The 16,356-nt window shown below is 45.4% G+C and overlaps 1 protein-coding gene across 1 annotated transcript in view; it reads left to right on the top strand.

The window, feature by feature from the left end:
• adcy5 (adenylate cyclase 5) overlaps positions 1 to 16,356 on the top strand; it is a gene marked incomplete at both ends in the record, with an annotated part of 169,361 nt that overhangs the window by 9,760 nt on the left and 143,245 nt on the right. The window lies entirely within an intron of this gene.

Genomic DNA, 16,356 nt, shown 5'->3' with positions numbered 1-16,356 from the left:
TGTAGTGTGTGCATGTTTGAGATTCTAGGGAAGATAATCTGGGAAGATTCTCCTGTAGTGCGTGTCACAGCCAGATTTCAAAATCGCCTAGGATTGTCAGAATCCTGTAGTCTGAGCCCAGCATAAGGCTATAAATGTCAGGATATATAACAAAGAATGTTTCCTGTGAATGCTCTATGTTTATGTATCTGTCCTTATAGAAATAAACTTTTCAATCAATCAATCAATCAATCAATCAATCACTAGTGATCCACTCTTTTTCACAGTATTTTCTGCTGTCAGCTAAAGAGACAGACAGGAGCTAAAACAGAGCCTTTTTTCAGACAGAGGCTAAACTGAGGGTCTGCATAAAGGGACAGTACAAGATAAATTAGTTTTTTGAACTTTGAATCTTGCAACGCTACTCTAGTAGTCTCTTAGAACAGACGAGTTGGCTTCCGCAATTTTCAAATGCTTCCGCCATACCGTCTGTACTTCGTGGGGGAGAATCATGCACCAACCGGAATGGGAAGTAGAAAGGCGGGTTTTCCGCTCATTAGTCCAATCAGAATCCAATATGCCGCATTTTTCGTGGACACACGTGTCGTGATTGGTCGGATTCCGTCGAACTCCCTTCCTGTCTGAAGTTTTTTTTCCCCAACTTCCTTGTGCATGTTCTGGGGGTGTAACGTACAGACTGTATAGCTGCATTCGCCGGATGTAGATGAGACAGTCTGTTTTAAGAGACTACTACTCTAGTGGAGTCCCAGAATAAAATGATAAAATATAGAAGTGGAATAGCTCTCTTTTCACATTCCATTCCATGACACCGCCACAGGAGAGTTGTAAATCATATGATTAACTTAGAATAAGGTTTTCATTATTAGATATTTTGAACAGTTCTTTCACTAGATCTATTTCTGGGCTGCTATGCTGACAACACCCAGCTCTCTCTCTCTGTTCATATTCACTTGAACGGGCTCTTCTCACTTCTCTTCAGAGCTCAAAGGCTCGGGGCACAAGTGCGATTAGAGAGACAGACATACGATTGTCCTTGCAGATTTTCAACTTCTACCATCATCACACCTACTCAGATGATAGATCTTCAGGGAGAGGGTGTTGTCTGTTGTGTCGTAGTGGAGGATTTAGGGATTTTACCCTGAATTTGTGAGAGAAGTAAGGCTATTACATTAAATTATCTAAACATGTCATACACCTTTTGTTGTTATCTACTTACATTATCTTAAATGTTTTCAACAATGTTCCAACCCAGAGAAATCCACAATTCTATTCAAAGACACGGAGCGTTTCACATGATCGCATGACGTCGCCGCCTCTTTCCCGAAAACGCTGATAAAAGAAACCAAGGAGAAACGTTCCTACTGAAGGAGGAGCGGGGACACAAAACACCAGCGCACAACTCGCGCTTAGGACCCCCCCCCCCCTTCCCCCCATGTAGGCTAAATTAAGCTTGGTCACTGATGACCAAAACATGAACTTGTTAGCAAGTACAAGTCACACCTATTTCAATAAAATAAGTGATGAAAAATCCGTTGCTTGGTTGCTGAAGAAAGGAAGATGCGTTTTCCGCGATAGCAAGCTAACGCGGCTAACGCTGCCATCCCACAATTCCTTGCGGCTGTGGAGTCATCAACACACGACCTTTGTCATTGTTTTGAGAGAGGTTTCAGGAAAGTGACCCCTAGCTAGGAGTGGGAATCACCAGATGCCCACGATACGATACTAAAACGATACTTGAGTCACAATACGATAGTATTGCGATATTGCGATATGTAGGGCTGCTCGATTATGGCAAAAATCATAATCACAATTATTTTGATTGATATTGAGATCACGATTATTTAACACGATTACTCATTGACATTGAGAACATCATGCATTTATTGAACATTGACACTGGCTTTTCTTTTTAACATTGGATGTCTTTGGATTTTAGATATAATTGAAAATAAATAAATAAGTGAAAATAAATAAAAGTACAAAGATTTAAAAATAAAATAAATATACAGTAGTAGGCCTACTATGTTGCAGTGAACTGCCACAACCAACTGCAACTATTAATCTACATTCAATATGTTGGTAAACATCTGAACTAGTAGTGCTTAAACCTCACACTAGCCAAAATAGTGTCGCAGAAAATGACGTGTGATCTGTGATCAATTAGTGAAAACGGTATTTATTTACCGTTGTTTAATTAAGTGGAATGAAAACAGTCGGGACATAGGCTATGTTGCCGACACCAAATTAGTGCTTTCATATTTCATCAAAACTAACCAAATGAGAACGTTATTGAGTAACGTTTGTTTACATTACATTAAATTACTCATTTGGCAGATGCTTTTATCCAAAGCGACTTATGTTTAGGTTCATAATAGGCTATTGTTAATGTTTATCTGTGAGGTCGTTAGCTGTTGAATATGCGGTCGCATTGTAAAGAGTGTCCTGAATCGATGACTGTGTTGCGGTGGCAGGAGTAACTAGATGGGGCTTTGTCTTTTTGTTCGTTTAGCGTTTATTGCTTGGTCATAGACCACTTTGTGAGTGGATTTCAAGTGATTAAACAAAGAGGGAGAGGTCGTGTTGCGGGGTGCAGCCACGACCGCGCATATCTTGACAGGTGCGTCAAAACTCGCATCGCAATTCCGTGCTGTATATTCGCATCGCTCTTGATGTGTAAGGACCTTTTAAACTCGGCGAAACCATAGTGTTTCCACCCCACATACGCTGTTTTACCTCTCCTCTCGACCAGCGGCTCTCTTTCTGTGACTTCTGTCATCTTATTCTTGTGCTACCATGGAAATAAGCGGGGAGGAGAAACGTGCCGTGGCTCTCTGTTCACATGACAGTCATTCACAACTCGAGCTGAAACGAAATGGTGGGCTTTGGGGGAGGGGCAGAGCAAAGGAAGGGGTGCGCTTGATTTACAACACAAGACAGATCGAGAGTGACAAGAGCCGCAGAATCGTTTTATGTCGATTATCTTGTTTTCATAATCGTGGACAGGCCAAATCGTAATCATGATTAAAATTCGATTAATCGCCCAGCCCTGGCGATATCTGCCAGTATTGTGATATATTGAATATTGCGATATTTCAATATATTGTGATGTCTTACTTTTTCAACTGCAAATTATGTCCCCAAAGGAAAACTTTGTCAACATCTGGTTTATATAAGATCAATTTTCCAGTCTGTTCATCTGACTTCAACCATTTTATTGCAGCAACATTGTCAAGTAGACAGAATCAATTGAAAAAGCAATTGATTCTATTATTCTAGTACTGTAATAGCGTTTATTTGCACATTATATAATAAAATATCGATACTTGGCATCCAAATATCGATACAATATCATCAGGCAAAATATCGCGATACTATGGTGTATCGATCCCCCACCCCTACCCCTAGCGGGCGAAAATTACATACTGCACGTCCCACAATTCCTACAAGTCTCTGTCCTCTTCCAAGAGGACTAGTCCGTTAGGAGAATGTAACCCCCAACCAATAGGAAACAACCCTAAAATACAAGGGCTTATGGGTATAAGGAGGCGGATGTAATGTGATAGCCAGCAGTTCGTCATGCTTAGAAAGCCAAATGGGCCGAGGGCAAACTGCAGCCTGTACTGGTGCTTATGATGTAGCTATTTCCTCATGTGTTTCTGGTGTCAACATCAGAGGAGGTCAGTTATAGCAAAGAGTGCAGACAATTCCAGCGTGTCCAATAGACGAGCTGTGTGTGGGACCATGTGACTTTTGTTTACACGCCCTGGTTCACTTGTCAGTGGGCAGTGTGAACCTAAACAAACCCAGGATACAAAAAGGCCACATAGGACGAATCACCTACGATTCAGACCAAGAAAAGAAAAAAAAAACTGTTGGCGTGGTCACTCCCACAAAGTATTATTCAGACAGTGTTATCTCTGCTGTCTATAACAAGTTGAGGCGATAGAGAAGATGCAGGAGTGCCTGTCTCTATTCTGCTCTATCCTCCTAAAGCTCAGAGGAGGGCAGGTTAGCTGACCAGTCCTGTCTCTATTGTTCTAGATCAGTGATACTCAACTTGCGGCCCGCGGGCCCCCGTGTTGTTTTTACCGTGCACCTGAACGCGACATGCAAGATACCCGCTGAATAAGTGTCCAAATGTTCATGTCATTCTGGCCAATACTCCACTTCTGTTATAGCATTTCAGTCTGGAATATGGAATATCTTTCAATAATCTATGATTTAGCTGCTAAATTGTCATATACTGCCGTCTGCTCGCTACCCAGGCACTTATGTATGTACTTAACCTAACTAACTTAACCTAACTAACTATCCGGTGTGCACAACATTGTCAGACTAAACTCCGGCTGACACCCCAAAAATGTACAATCCGCTACAGAAAAATGTATATTGTTTGTTTATTAACTGGCCCCTGGCCTTCTATCATTTCACGAAAGTGCCCCCCCCCCGGGCAAAGCAAGTTGAGTATCCCTGTTCTAGATCCTCCCTCCTAAATCTCAGAGGAGGGCAGGTTAGCTGACCAGCCATGTCTCTATTCTGCTCTATCCTCCCTCCTAAATCTCAGAGGAGGGCAGGTTAGCTGACCAGTCCCAGTTGGCAGGCCTCCAGCGGTAACAGGGTTTGCAGCCTCTCTAATTGAATTGCCCGGCGCTGTAACGTGCAGACTTGCCAGAATTCAAAACAGATGTCCCCTCCGCTCCCCTGCACCCTCCTGCCCTCTTACACCCGTCCCTCCTGACACAAACCTGCTTTTAATTTTCCTTTGAGACTCAACCCCCCCTCCCCCCCACCCACCCCGCCCCCCCGGCGAGCTACGTGCGCTCCAGAGCGACGGGATGGAAGCGCCCCTCAGGGGAAAACTGTCTCAATCAGAATGTAAACATCAGGACCTCACAGTGGAGGGTTCACTGCTTTGTCCACGTCCCCCGTGGCAGCGTCCAAATATGTCATTCCAGCCACGGCGTTTGGTTTGTTTGACTCTTGAGCGCCCGGGAGGTCGAGGGTGCGAGGAAGGGGACGCTCAGCTGCCATTTTGGAAACAGTATTTTGGAGCCAAACGCGTGGATGCACAGAAGCTCTCGGAAAGCGCTTCCGTCGCGTGCCCTTGTGTGAGTGCAGAAGATCATGCACAGTACTCGAAGTACAACGAATTTCGAATTTTCGAATAATCGTTTTTATTATCAAGATCGACTTTTTATTATTGAAAGTCGAAAATCGTTTTTTTTTAAGCATTAAACAGCCTTCCAAGGAAGCGGTTGGGAGTTAATTGTGAAGATGTGTGAGTTTATGGCTAGTGAGGAGAGAAGACAGCGCTATGATGAGGTTAGCCCTTTTTGACAGTAGTAACGAATCAGTCGTGATAATCCATCAAATGTATCCTGTGCGCCAGAGGAATTTTCCAGGGAAATATCTTGGTGATATTACTGCAGAACCAGTTCTCAACCGACTACATACTGACTGAAATGGTACAAAGACAACAGAACCTCACATGACCAGTCTCTTTGTAGCCTACTGTAAGATGTGTCCATCTATGGCAGTACACTATAACTGTTCATTCAACATTTAACATTGGTTTGTTGATCTACTTTGAAACATTTGAACTCAAGTTCTTCCAACTTCCACCGATCTTGACAACTTGGATTAGAGGTGCATCATACAGTTTAGATCTCTTCACGGACATGCGACTCGTTGCATGATTCATGGGCAGAAGATCCCCAGCTGCTTTGAAGATGGCATGCTGTTGCTGTTGCAGAGCAGACTCCGATTCTTGGACAGTGAAATCTTAAGCTGATGGATGCTTTCCACTTTCATTGTTCCCGCTTCCATTGTGGTGCGGCGGGCAAAGGGCCTCGCCGCTTCACTCGGCTCATCTGACATTCATTAGCTGTGTGATTAGCTCGTTTGCTAATACAATGCTACAAGCATGTTGTAATGTAGCCCAGTATGTCAAGTCAACTTTGTCTATTTGTAAAGCCCTTTATCACAAGCATGTCTCAGAGGACTTGACAGGGAATGTGCCGACTCGAGCTACAGTAGATCTACAAAGACAATGGGGAAAATTATGACCAGCATAGCGAAAAACACAAAAGGGAAGAGAGCAGATTTTAGCGAGACGATCTACCTATTATACAGACGAAACCTACCAGGCACCCCCCAGCCTTAGGCCATGTTCACATTACAGGCAAATCCGATTTGCTGCTAAAGTCATTAATCATCATTATCTTGATTGGTTTCCCAAATCTGATTTGGGAGTGTGTCTGCACTGCCACAAATCTGATTCTCAAGTCGGATCTGTGTGTCCAGACCTAAACAGCCTATCTGCATGGGTTGCTATGGTAACGACGTGGGCGTCAGTAAATACGTACGTTGGTGACGTGGTTTTCCTGCACAGAAGCATTTGATGACGAGTTGCGAGTGACGTTCAAATCAGATTTGGTGGATTTGCGCGTCCGCACTCAAGTCACATCAGTCGAAAGCAGATTGGAAACTACCTCCATATGTGGTTTGGGACAAGTGACACAAATCAGACTTGGAGCGTCCAGACTCCAGCCAGCCAGTAGGTTGTGTAGGGCCTACACAACCTACTGGCTGGACAACAGAGTGTTTTCACTCAGAGGCCCGTACATGCAGAGAGAGGAGGAGACTCCTCCTCTCCCTCCCCCTCTCTCCTCTCCTCCCATAAATTCACTACTTAACTCACATTGCTTATGCACACAACATTGCACACTGTACACTTTGTGTCCACACAGTTACACAGCACACGTGTACTGTGATGTATGATAGTAATAATAGTATTAATATATAATATGATACAAGTGGACAGTTACTATTAGTTGTGTAAAATAGGTATATATTGTGTCGAAGTATGTATATATACTGTATTATATATTTAGGATAGGCGTATGGTATGTATATATACTATATATTTGTTTCACCTACCTGGGTGTGTTTTTCTTTGTGTGTTTTTGATATAAGTATGTTATGTTACTGTCATTGACTACTGCTGCTGTAACGAAATAATTTCCGTCCGGGGATAAATAAAGTACTCTTATCGATCATCGATCGATCGATAAATCTATCCATCTATCCATCCATCTATCCATCTATCCATCTATCCATCTATCTATCTATCTATCTATCCATCCATCTATCTATCTACATCTATCTATCTATCCATCTATCCATCTATCCATCTACATCTATCTATCTATCTATCTATCTATCTATCTATCTATCTATCTATCTATCTATCTATCTATCTATCACAGAGAGTGAGAAAAAGAAAGAGGTAGCAGCATGCAGCGATGAGAAGGGGCTGAGGTCAGCGCTGAAGATTCAGAGACAGGAGGGCAGCAGTGGTAATTTAGAGCGTCTACAGTTTGTAGGCGGGCACAGCGGCAGGGAAGAGCAAAGCCAGCACTGATCACAAAGAGCCAGGGCAGCACCCGTCGCTGCCAAGTCCAACACTGCACTGGAGTCAGAGAAGAAGAGAGAGAGGAAGCGCTGTACACACACACACACACACACACACACACACACACAGGAAGGGGAGAAAACCGCAGCAAGAGAACATAGAGGGTGAGAGACACGTTAGGTGTGGGAGCTGGACCAATGCCAGCCGGGCCGGAGCAACACCTGTCAGTCCACTGGCAGGTGGAAACACTGGACCGGAGTTTGCGGAAGGGGAGAGGAGAAGACAGCTGCACACAGAAGAACACATGGAGTCAGAGCACACCAGCAGCAACAGGGATGGGACTTACGCTGCCTTCCAGACAACTGGGACCTTCGTTTTTTCTGACCACCTACTTGAGAAAGTGCACTGTCTGGAACGCCACTCAAAGGGGGGGAGTTTTTGTTTCCCCCCCCGTGTTGGGCGTGGTTTCTAAATGATGACGCGCTCCGCAGTGTCTCTATCGGCTATAGTCTTTTGCGGTGGGTTTGGACGCACACAAGCGACATGATCCTTTGAAGTTGTGTTGGTGTGTCTGGGGCCTAAATACCCCGTTCAAGACCAGTGTTTCCCCTGAAATGTACTACCTCGACCGCAACGGCGGAGGCCCTCGCTGGCGACGCTAAACTTTTAGCTAACCTGTTCGCATCTATGTTCACAATGGCATCCCAAGTATCATCATACTATTATGGGATGCGATGCCAACAGTTGTATTATGGGATGTGCGTTTCCCAACGACACACGTTGACACGTTTTGGAACAGCGCCGCACGCTGGCACAATGCTCCTAAAAGCAAAATGCTTATTGTTTTGAATGATTTGGCACCTTCTATTACTGTCAACACCAGTATTGTTGTATTGTAATAATATGCCATAAAGGTTTATTGAAATTTTGGGGAGAGCAGATTTTTATTTTTTATTTTTTTTTGCAATTCTTTTTCTGGCCTGGCGGGGGCGCCGTTGGCCTCGTGAGCCCGCCAGGCCTGTAGAATGGTCCTTGGTTTTTCCTAGTGTTTTCCCTCCAACAGGGAAGTGCAGCGTGAACGCAAATATGCCAGGGGCGGACGCTCCGAGATGAAACCTCCGGCGGTCCGAGTTGTCATGAATGCGGTATTAATATGATGGAGTGTTTCACTCCAATACGTGGGATTTAGCAACATCACTCCAACCTTACACAGCATGAAGGACTTACAGCGACTCGGGATGACTCTTTTACATTCTAAACATTTTCCAGACAGTTAGTTTAGGCTCTGGAAAGAAGTGCCCGTCTCTTGAGCAATAGTGCCATAAGTTCCATCGATCGTAGAGTTGAAATTATTTTCGTGGTCAGTTTGTGGTCACACTGGGGAATTCTGATCATATCTAAATGTATTTATATTTCTTTCAGGCGACCCTGGTTTTAGTCGTTGATTATTCGTGTTGACACTATCAGACATGGAAATGTTAGATCTTTTTGAATTCTCTTGGCTTTATGCCTCAGCCTTGTCAAGTCTGTGGTCAAGCCTTCTCATTTGCCTGCTTTAAACAGTGCTGGATGATAATGCGTTAACCTGCATGGCTGCATCTTACCCAGGAAGGACAATTCAACTTTGACACCTGTCCATCCCACCACACGTACGCGCACACACATGCACGCACGCACACTAGGCCTGTGCAATAAAATCGATACGGCAATATATCGCGATACTTTTTTCTGCAATACTGTATCGATATTTCAGAAAGATATCGTAATATATCGCCATATCGATTTTTTTGCACAGCCGTGTGTTCAGTGACACAATAAGAATACTTTTTATTTCAGTGCGTTCAGTAAGACACTCAACACTCAGTAGTTTTTGACTAAATTTGTCCACTAAGTTATCATACATATGGGTGGTACACAGCGTGTTGTATTTTTAGCTCTATTTTAACACATTCACTGCCAGCCTTTTTTTTTTTTACTGTAGGTAGGTTCTGCCAGAGGGTTTTTTTGAGGATTCTGGCTCATTTTACAAGAGCCGAGGATTATTTTCTGCTTGGACTTTGTGAACACAAACTTCACAAAAGTACTAATAGAATGTGTGCTTTCTCTGTCTAAAAGAGTTAGTTTGTAGAGTTAGTAGTTATGTAGATATTAGCCGTTGAGTACAGCATGGTTTCAGCGTCTGAGAGTGAAAGCTGAGATAATGGCAGTTTTGTGAAATTCAATCAAACAGGCAGAACAGTCACTTTAACCATTTATTTTTGGCATCAGTGAGAGATCAGACATCTAAACAATATAGTTCTGAACGCCCTCTCCTTCAAACTCCTCCCTCCGTGGGCGTGTCTGGTGGCTTTCAGCAGCTTTTGTCACAAGCGAGTGTTCTGCTGCTGCTGCTGCGAGTTTGAGCAGCCTCCCTCCCTGGCAGCGAGTGTGGATAGGGCTCACTTGTTTCTTGGGTTTGAGAGCTTTGATGAAGCTTTGTGCGATTCTAGGCTTTATGCTGCGTGTTTCAAAGTGTGTTTTCCACCCAGTCTATTTTTGGAATCCCCCACCGCCAGCTCCCAGCGCGATAATGCGCGAAAGTGAAAGCGTTTTCGCCAATCCATTTTACAGTAGAGAATGGTTTCCTCGCGCGTTACCCTACAGTTTTGGCTCTGCTTTTCCTAGTGTGGAGAGCACTGTCGCCACTTAGTGGGTCCGTGGAATGGGTTGTACACGTTCGCTGACTACAATATTTTTATAGGAGACGTGGGGAGCGTTGATCCACGTCCCACCGTCAAAATTTTTTTTTAATTTTTTAAGCCGAGATAACTCGTCATTGGCAGTGAACCGTTGGATTCTGTAAGCCGAGATAACTCGTCAATGGCAGTGAACGTGTTAAAATGTTCAGTAAATTATGTAGAGTATTGCAATATATCGCAATATGTATTTGTATTGCAATGTATCGTGATACAATCGTATCGTGACCCATGTATCGTGATACCTATCGTATCGTGAGGTCCTTGCCAGTTGCCAATACCCAGCCCTAACGCGCACGCACACGCACACGCACACGCACACGCACACACACACACACACAGTCCCATTAATCAAACTCTGTATTTAGTTAGAAATGGTATGCTAGAAAAAGACTACATTTACTCATAGTAAATGCAGCAGAAAACGCAGCATGATATACACAGTATTGTAATGTACGTGCAACCAGCCATCAGGGATCATTGAAGTGAAATGTGCTAAGTCTGGGGCGTCTGGGTAGTGTAGTGTGTAGAGGGAAAACCACAGAGAGCCGGTAAGTCTGGGGCGTCTGGGTAGTGTAGTGTGTAGAGGGAAAACCACAGAGAGCCGGTAAGTCTGGGGCGTCTGGGTAGTGTAGTGTGTAGAGGGAAAACCACAGAGAGCCGGTAAGTCTGGGGCATCTGGGTAGTGTAGTGTAGAGGGAAAACCACAGAGAGCCGGTAAGTCTGGGGCATCTGGGTAGTGTAGTGTGTAGAGGGAAAACCACAGAGAGCCGGTAAGTCTGGGGCGTCTGGGTAGTGTAGTGTGTAGAGGGAAAACCACAGAGAGCCGGTAAGTCTGGGGCATCTGGGTAGTGTAGTGTAGAGGGAAAACCACAGAGAGCCGGTAAGTCTGGGGCGTCTGGGTAGTGTAGTGTGTAGAGGGAAAACCACAGAGAGCCGTTAAGTCTGGGGCGTCTGGGTAGTGTAGTGTGTAGAGGGAAAACCACAGAGAGCCGGTAAGTCTGGGGCGTCTGGGTAGTGTAGTGTGTAAAGAGAGCCGGTAAGTCTGGGGCGTCTGGGTAGTGTAGTGTGTAGAGGGAAAACCACAGAGAGCCGGTAAGTCTGGGGCGTCTGGGTAGTGTAGTGTGTAGAGGGAAAACCACAGAGAGCCGGTAAGTCTGGGGCGTCTGGGTAGTGTAGTGTGTAAAGAGAGCCGGTAAGTCTGGGGCGTCTGGGTAGTGTAGTGTGTAGAGGGAAAACCACAGAGAGCCGGTAAGTCTGGGGCATCTGGGTAGTGTAGTGTGTAGAGGGAAAACCACAGAGAGCCGGTAAGTCTGGGGCATCTGGGTAGTGTAGTGTGTAGAGGGAAAACCACAGAGAGCCGGTAAGTCTGGGGCATCTGGGTAGTGTAGTGTGTAGAGGGAAAACCACAGAGAGCCGGTAAGTCTGGGGCATCTGGGTAGTGTAGTGTGTAGAGGGAAAACCACAGAGAGCCGGTAAGTCTGGGGCGTCTGGGTAGTGTAGTGTGTAGAGGGAAAACCACAGAGAGCCGGTAAGTCTGGGGCGTCTGGGTAGTGTAGTGTGTAGAGGGAAAACCACAGAGAGCCGGTAAGTCTGGGGCATCTGGGTAGTGTAGTGTGTAGAGGGAAAACCACAGAGAGCCGGTAAGTCTGGGGCGTCTGGGTAGTGTAGTGTGTAGAGGGAAAACCACAGAGAGCCGGTAAGTCTGGGGCGTCTGGGTAGTGTAGTGTGTAGAGGGAAAACCACAGAGAGCCGGTAAGTCTGGGGCGTCTGGGTAGTGTAGTGTGTAGAGGGAAAACCACAGAGAGCCGGTAAGTCTGGGGCGTCTGGGTAGTGTAGTGTGTAGAGGGAAAACCACAGAGAGCCGGTAAGTCTGGGGCGTCTGGGTAGTGTAGTGTGTAGAGGGAAAACCACAGAGAGCCGGTAAGTCTGGGGCATCTGGGTAGTGTAGTGTAGAGGGAAAACCACAGAGAGCCGGTAAGTCTGGGGCGTCTGGGTAGTGTAGTGTGTAGAGGGAAAACCACAGAGAGCCGTTAAGTCTGGGGCGTCTGGGTAGTGTAGTGTGTAGAGGGAAAACCACAGAGAGCCGGTAAGTCTGGGGCGTCTGGGTAGTGTAGTGTGTAGAGGGAAAACCACAGAGAGCCGGTAAGTCTGGGGCGTCTGGGTAGTGTAGTGTAGAGGGAAAACCACAGAGAGCCGGTAAGTCTGGGGCATCTGGGTAGTGTAGTGTGTAGAGGGAAAACCACAGAGAGCCGGTAAGTCTGGGGCGTCTGGGTAGTGTAGTGTAGAGGGAAAACCACAGAGAGCCGGTAAGTCTGGGGCGTCTGGGTAGTGTAGTGTGTAGAGGGAAAACCACAGAGAGCCGGTAAGTCTGGGGCGTCTGGGTAGTGTAGTGTAGAGGGAAAACCACAGAGAGCCGGTAAGTCTGGGGCGTCTGGGTAGTGTAGTGTGTAGAGGGAAAACCACAGAGAGCCGGTAAGTCTGGGGCGTCTGGGTAGTGTAGTGTAGAGGGAAAACCACAGAGAGCCGGTAAGTCTGGGGCGTCTGGGTAGTGTAGTGTAGAGGGAAAACCACAGAGAGCCGGTAAGTCTGGGGCGTCTGGGTAGTGTAGTGTAGAGGGAAAACCACAGAGAGCCGGTAAGTCTGGGGCGTCTGGGTAGTGTAGTGTAGAGGGAAAACCACAGAGAGCCGGTAAGTCTGGGGCATCTGGGTAGTGTAGTGTGTAGAGGGAAAACCACAGAGAGCCGGTAAGTCTGGGGCGTCTGGGTAGTGTAGTGTGTAGAGGGAAAACCACAGAGAGCCGGTAAGTCTGGGGCGTCTGGGTAGTGTAGTGTGTAGAGGGAAAACCACAGAGAGCCGGTAAGTCTGGGGCGTCTGGGTAGTGTAGTGTGTAGAGGGAAAACCACAGAGAGCCGGTAAGTCTGGGGCGTCTGGGTAGTGTAGTGTGTAGAGGGAAAACCACAGAGAGCCGGTAAGTCTGGGGCGTCTGGGTAGTGTAGTGTGTAGAGGGAAAACCACAGAGAGCCGGTAAGTCTGGGGCGTCTGGGTAGTGTAGTGTGTAGAGGGAAAACCACAGAGAGCCGGGTTCAACTGGTGATGGATGGAGAATGAAGAAACCTGTGGCTGATGGGGGGAATACGCTACTGTACTGTAGAGCAGGAGTGTGGCTGATGGGGGAATAGAGAGGCAAAGTGACCGCCTACTTAAATGGTAAATGGTCTGCATTTATATAGCGCTTTTATCCAAAGCGCTTTACAATCAGTAGATAGTCTACATTCACCCATTCATACACCGATGGCGGCAGGCTGCCACGCAGGGTGCCTACACACCATCGAGAGCAAGGAGGGTTAAGTGTCTTGCCCAAGGACACAGTGACAGCAGCTGGGAGGGAGCGGGGATCGAACCGCCAACCCTTGCGTCATTGGCCGACCCGCTCTACCTCCTGAGCTAAAGCCGCCCCTCTGCCTACTTCCTGCTTCAGCACTGTACCAGAGGTTTTCACCCGCCATTTATTTTCCCATAGACATTTCGTAAAATGCTTTATAAAAAGAGTTTTACTGGTTCAAACCAAACGGTTCAGCTAACGCTATAATCGGGAGAGACCATAGAACATTTCACTCAGACCAAAACTTAAAAAAAACATCGAAAAAATATTTTCTTCACACCCGCATTTTCTTTTTTTTTTTTTTACATTTTGGCCCAAGTGAAATGTTATGCGATCTCTCCTGTTTCTAAATATATCTATAGCGTTTGGTTTGAAGCAGTAAAACTCTTTTTTACAAGTATTTTACGAAATGTCGATGGGAAAATAAATGGCGGATGAAAATCTTGCTGAAGCAGGAAGTGACGTTCCACTTTGGCTCTCTATAGACCAAATCACCGTGACGTCACCATGTAAACAAATTTACTTCCGGGTACCACTTGGGGAAGGCGGCAGGTTTAAATGTGCGTGTTGTCAAATAAATGCTGTCAAACCCTCTCGTTGTTTTCAGCCGACTACTTTCAATTTAAATGGTTAAACGGTTGGTAAACATGCTTGTCCGACGTATCTAGCCTTTCTTCTGTGTTTGTTTTATGTAGTGTTAGCTAGCTAATAACGTTTGTTTGTCTATCAAACTCGCTGTTTTTTTGCAGTCGTTAACGTTACAGAGTAACCTCGCGTCACCAGGCTCTTCTCGGCGAGAAAGCCTGGTACAGACAGAGATACTGACGCCACGTCAATTTAATTTAGCTTCAAGTCTACTCTAGTCTGGTCCAACAGGTAAATTAGCTAGTCTGGTCTCCACTAACGTTAGTGAAAGTGTTGTTATGAATGATATTAAACAACAACACAACACGGACGAACCATTTTTGTCTTCTTTGTCTGTTTTTGTCTTCAACACATCAGTTTGTGCCGTCCACCGCCATTATAATGTGTGGACCTCAGGGGTACCCGGAAGTAAATGTAAACATCCCGCTGATTTGGTCTATACGGTACTGTACTGTTAGAGCAGGACCGTGGCTGATGGGGGGAATACGGTACTGTACTGGAGAGCAGGGAGAGGCAGAGGAGCGTAATGCGTTTTGAAAGGAGATCCAACCTCCACCTGCTGCAGCATCCATGGACATAATGTAAAACTTCCTCCAGCTATCATGTCGACTATAAATATCCTGCAAATATGCTTTAAATATCAATATAAAGAGTGCATAGAGGCCAGCAGGTCATTCAAATCAGCCAGCTACTTTGCCTGAGTACCAACAGTGAGCAGGAATAGCCCAGCCCGCACGTTGTTAAAGGAACACTCCGCCCATTTTCAACCAGCTTTGTATCATTAGAACATCAGTAGTATATCAGAAAACTGTAAACGGTTTTGAAGTCTGTCATTTAATTTGACAGTTATTGAGGGTTAAAGTGTGGACCAGTGACATCACTGGTCCACACTAACTCAAATTAATAACTCATTAACTCAAATCAACTCTCAATAACTGTCAAACTATTCATCATTCATCTAGTTTGACAGTTATTGAGAGTTGATTTGAGTTAATGAGTTATTAATTTGAGTTAGTGTGGACCAGTGATGTCACTGGTCCACACTTTAACCCTCAATAACTGTCAAATTAAATGACAGACTTCAAAACCGTTTACAGTTTTCTGATATACTACTGATGTTCTAATGATACAAAGCTGGTTGAAAATGGGCGGAGTGTTCCTTTAAGTCTTGCGTGCTTACTGTACTGTGCCCTACTATTCGGCTCTGTAAGGCTCTCATCCATTTGCCAGTTAACAGCATTCCCCTCCACCTGGTCATGTGCCTCAGCCCAGCAGTGACCCCTGGGTGACCTCCAGGGGGAGCCGCTGACAGGACGACACACAGGCTTCTTCACATTCAAGTTAGGCTTCATTGCAATGTGCAAGGGTAAGAAAGCCCCACCACAATTATTTTTGCATTTCCTCTCTCTGTCTCTACCTCTCTGTCTCTCTCTCTGTCTCTGCCTCTCTCTCTCTGTCTCTACCTCTCCCTAGCTGGGTTTCCATCCAAATGCATCGCAACTTTTAATCGAATTTTCAGAAAGTCGGCAAAATAAAATGCGAAACAATGCGCGTTTCCATCCACTGCTATTTTGCGAATTATAGAGCTGTCAATCACCTGGTGTTTGAGGCTGTCTGAGCTGCTGATCAGCTGCTAGACCCGATATACAGCTCTGTTAAACACATCTAACGTTATTCATTTAAAGTTTCTTGATGATCTACAAGTAGGCTAGACAAAGGTACCATAACGCCATTTCTGGATTACCAGGTAAACCTCGGCAAGCACAATTTATAATCCACGGAGCAGATAGTAAGTGAATACAATTTCATTCAAGTCTAGAAGTGAGTTGCCTTAAAGTTAATATCCCAGTCTTCTTCTGTTTACCATGGCGGGTATTGCAGTGATCAACGCAAACTGTGTTGTTTTTGAATGGAGAGACAACGGAATATCGCCTAAACTGTTTCCATCGCACGTTTCGCATTTTCCTTTTATCGATACACCCGACTTTTCCGCCTCCCTCAAGCGTGAAAACTTTTTTGCGATATTTGGAGGTTTTTGCGAGGCAGCGTTTCCACTCCGTTTTTTTATGAGCAAATTGAAATTTTGCATCAAAACAGGTGGATGGAAACCCAACTTCTGTCTCTCTCCCTCTCTCTGTCTCTCTCCCTGTCTCTCTCTCACTCTCTCTCTGTCTCTC

The sequence above is a fragment of the Poromitra crassiceps genome (genome assembly GCF_964638095.1).
Source record: "Poromitra crassiceps genome assembly, chromosome: 8".
NCBI classification, from domain to species: domain Eukaryota; kingdom Metazoa; phylum Chordata; class Actinopteri; order Beryciformes; family Melamphaidae; genus Poromitra; species Poromitra crassiceps.
This window is presented reverse-complemented; position numbering and strand designations above follow the sequence as displayed.